A 4,574-nucleotide genomic window follows, 5' to 3' on the forward strand; every position below is an offset into this window, starting at 1 on the left:
GGAGTCAGTCGCTTCGCTAAGGCCAAGAAAAATTTCTAAACCATAACAAAAACAGAACAATCAGTATGGCCAACTGGAAAAGAAAAAAACAAAAGTAACCGCAACACCAACACCATAAACACTATAAGTGCAAGTTGTGTGTAAAATTATTCTACACGTAAAGTATATAAATAGTAATGTAGTAAATGTGTTATTTTTTAAGGGCATAGCAAAGGTGGCCATGGGTATAGGTAGTAAGTAATATTAATGAATATCTACAGAATGAAGAGATCACATTACAAAAATACAAAGAAGATAATTTTTTTAAGGGTTAACTATACCACGCTTCTAGTTACAAACGCATTTTCTAGTTACAAAAATACAATTGTATAGGCCGGCCATAGTAGTTACACAATAATAATTTTATAATGGTTTGCCACTGGGTCGTTAAAATTAGCTTGTTATCTGGCTTCTGTCTCCAATCCACGGTGGTTTTAAGAAACTATAGCAACGCCGAGGGATATTTTATAGAAAATGTGGGGTTCACCAAACCTGAGGGTGTGCCAATATAAGGCATGAAATAGCTGTAGTTTCTTAAACTACCGTGGTTTGGAGACAGAAGCCAGGTAACATAAACCTTAATAGTACCTACAATAATAATGGTGTTCATGACGTGCATACTGTATTTTATTATTTACAAATTACAAAGGAAGGGAAATGGGAATACATGAGTTTCGCTGCCATCTTTTGGAAACATTGTAACTACTGTATTGCACACATACACGAATTTGTTTTAACACAAACATAAAATAATAAGTTAATTTGAAAATGTAAACATTTGCACTGAGATAGAAGGAAGGATTTGCATCGTGTGTCAGGAGTTACACCACAGCCAAAAGGTTGTGGTTACACTAAGTTTATCTGTTCAGGTGTCGGTTCATCACCCGCGGATTTTTCTTTTAATATTATGTTATTTTACTTTCCTTCTATTCTAATATATTTGAGTTTTTATACGAACGAAACGAACCTATAACCATTGACTAAATGTAAAATCAATGACATAACACTATAGTTTTATTTAATCAATGCTATATAACTGACGAGTTTAGAATTTGAGTATGGTATTCGCACTCTTCACTTCACCAACTCTCTACCTGAATTATGTAGAATTGTACTGTGGTGTACCTACCACGGTAGTGCTCTAGTACTAAATTAAGTTCTAGAGTTTTAGTATTTTATGAGCCCCCGTAAGGGCTGCCAAAAATTGCCGATGCGGGCGGTATTTCACGCCCCCATGGCGGGGTATTGGTAAAAGTTTTCAATTAGCAATAATCGCACCTCAGTTGAACTTCATTGGTTACGATATTGCCACTGCGCAAAGTTGACCAAGAAGGATGAGTTTAAAACACCCAACCAAATGGAGATCTTGTTTTCAAAGCGAGATCCAAATGGTAAATTACCGTTTTTGTTACAGATACGCATTACTGTCAACTTGAAAAAATATATACTAAAACACCAAATATATTACTAACAGCTATCTGTGGATATTATTTCACATAAGTACCTTTAATCTGTTAAATTTAACAGGAAATATAACTACAATGTTAGAATAACTGAGTAGCGCTCTAGCGGAAACACTCCGTACAAAGTTGCTGCACGCAGTTTCAGTTATCACCGCTAGGATCGCGTGTTTCAGTAAACTGCAAGTAGTTTCAACTAGCGCTGCTAGAGATCGTTAGCTGCAGTATCTGAAATAATAAGTTGGCGGTGGCGCCAAACGTCAATCAATGTGTTTTCAAAAATATAATGAAATTTAGAAGTCTATTATGTAGATCAAATATTTTACTTGTAAAGATTCTTCTTTATGGTGATTTACTTTCATAAAAGTAAATTATATGCTACGCTCGAATTTGATATTCGAAATTTATTACTACTAGTAACGGTATGTTTATAATGGTAAAATCAAATTAGTTACGGCAAAAATATTATATATGTCTACTTGTTCAATTTTCAATAGTGTTAGAGATATGCTATACAACTTAGCTAATTAATTTACTTATCTATATAAAGCTGGTAAAATATATTTTGTATCACAGATTTTAAGAGGGTGTCCCGGAAGCATTATTCCTTACTCGTATTCGTATAGCCGCGTTTTTTTCAAAATGAGATTTTTAGTTTTTGAAATTTTGAATATGATAATTTGACTTGTCTATGGTCCAGGAATAATACCTGAAAAAGTTAGTAGAGAGTTCCGAGACACCCTGTACAATTCAACTGAACAACGATCAATTTTTGATCGGAATACCATTTAGTATACATAGGTACGTGGATACTCAATGATAATACTGTACAAAATAACAAACATGTTGGTGGGGGAAAAGTTCTTGTATCGCATGCCTCGCCATTATAATTGACACGATCTTATAACAAACGGCTTTTCCTTTCCACCACAGGGTAGTTTAGCTGGACAACGGTCAATCGACAATTAGGCCCCCTTCACACTGGGCCACCATGGTGGTGACACCGGTGGCGACACCATGGTGGCTACGTTACATTAACATTGATTTAAATGGGAAATCTTCACACTGGGCTTTGGTGGCGCGTCTGGCCGCGCGACCAGAAATGCGGTGGCTCGGGGTTGCGATTTTCAGAGACACCAGTCTGGTGGCGCCACCACGTCGTACCATGGTTTCTTATCGGACTGTTCACATTGGAGCGACTGGCAGCGCCACCAGTCACTACCAGCGGGCATTACTCAGTATACTAGTTTACTAATCTTTTGAAGTTGTTAAGGTAATAAATATGGGGAAACGATTTTATTGATATAACAAAATGTATAGGTATTTCATTTACATCTTTTCGTCATTGCAATGTATACATTGAGTCAAGGTATTACAGTGTTATTAATAAATGGTATATTAACTATGTTTTTATTTAATTTTCCACAACGTTAGTAGCAGTTTCTCTTTTGGAGATATTTAATCTTTCAGACGTCCCAGAAGCTCATCAAAACTTAAAACACTCATTCTTGAGTAAGTAGTAATTGTGAAACGTGTCAGGGTTATTTCTAAGGTCTTGGTAGTGAATGAAAAAAGTCTCTCTGGTACTTATATCTCATAAAAACGGATGATCAAAAAATAAGTTTTTTTCTTATGTTTTCACAATTTCAAAAAAATATATACGCTAAGCAACTGCCTCTTCGACGTCCAACTGTGAGCTTTGTGGCTGCAGCTGCACTGGTGGCTGAGCTGGTGGTCCATGCACATTTTGACTGGCCACCAGTGTCACCACCGGTGTCGCCACCATGGTGGCCCAGTGTGAAGAGGCCCTTACGATCTTCCGGCTTACTAGTTACCACAGATAGATGTCCGACCTTCAAGGCCTGGACTTAAGACATTTTTGTTTACAGATAAATAAATTAAGAAAACTCCAAAAGATTAAATGTTTAAATACAATTAATTCTGATACAAAGAAACTACCAGGCTGTAATAATTGAATGTTAATACATGGACGGATGTTTCTATGTGAAAAAACTGCCAAGGACTAAATTAACCTAAAACACATCTAATTACAATGTTTACTTCAATGCATACGTCACAGGCCTGCGCTTTTGGGGCCGAATTTGTTGTCAGGAGGGTGACGGCTCCTGGACGGCTGCACCGGCCCAGCTGTCCCTTGGTGGGGGGGGGGGAGGGGGTGTATTCAAATTTAGCAGCGGCACGGGTCGCGGGGCAGTCGAATGTCACAAACACCAACGGATATGTAAACCTCAATTAAACTACCTGTTCGACATCAATGACGTGTGTTTGTCAAGGCGACGAAAAAGTGGGGAGAAAGGGAAAGGGTTCAGAGGTCTTTCAACTCAAGATACAATACTTGAAGGGTAGAACCTTTGGATTTAGTGAAATGGGAATGTATCATCGATTATTCTTAGTTGAAGAGCTAGTTTCTTTAAGTGATAGTGAAATGCTTTTACTCAAGGTCTACTACATCTCCCTAGGCTATTACTAAAACTATTGAATACAGTACTGTACTCCCTAGAATGCCACTGTAAACGCCCTAAAAGTAGCAGTAGCAACCTATGTGGCGCTAAGGTAAAAGTTAATACAGTACAGTCTTAAAGAGTGTAATAAAACATATTCAAAAGCAAAAGTGTCTGTTTTAGTGAGACCTTTTACACATTGAAAAACACAAAAACAGTCATGAGGATTTTTGGGTTATTTTTTAAGAATTGATCGACGTTATGTTTTAAATAGTAAACGTATAATCATGTAATAACGTTGTGTCTATTCTAGTGCGGTTAAAAAAATATTTAAAGATTCGCTAACAGTTTTATCTAAAGAAATTCCAAAAAAAAATTGTTGAGACAATTTGTTTTTTAATCTTAGAAAAAAAAAATGAATTAGGGTTTATAAATACATATTCTAACTTTCTGCATTCTTTACTTGACCTTAAAAGTTGCTGTTATTTATTTTTTATTTATTTATTCTTATCAACGGATACACCATTTACAAAATATGTGTTTTAAGCACATGAGCAGAATGAAATGATAACAAAAAAATAACAAGATAAGTTACATAATGACCATGAAACAA

General features: G+C 36.1%; 1 non-coding gene across 1 annotated transcript; it reads right to left on the reverse strand.

The window, feature by feature from the left end:
* Positions 1 to 1,221: 1,221 nt before the first annotated feature.
* Positions 1,222 to 1,362, reverse strand: LOC128991196 (U4 spliceosomal RNA). Its single transcript, XR_008490618.1, has one exon. It is a non-coding gene; the product is annotated as a U4 spliceosomal RNA (small nuclear RNA).
* Positions 1,363 to 4,574: the final 3,212 nt, after the last annotated feature.

This window comes from Macrosteles quadrilineatus, unplaced genomic scaffold (assembly GCF_028750875.1).
Source record: "Macrosteles quadrilineatus isolate MER2022 unplaced genomic scaffold, UCM_ALF_1.0 Scaffold_3__2_contigs__length_128488019, whole genome shotgun sequence".
NCBI lineage: Eukaryota > Metazoa > Arthropoda > Insecta > Hemiptera > Cicadellidae > Macrosteles > Macrosteles quadrilineatus.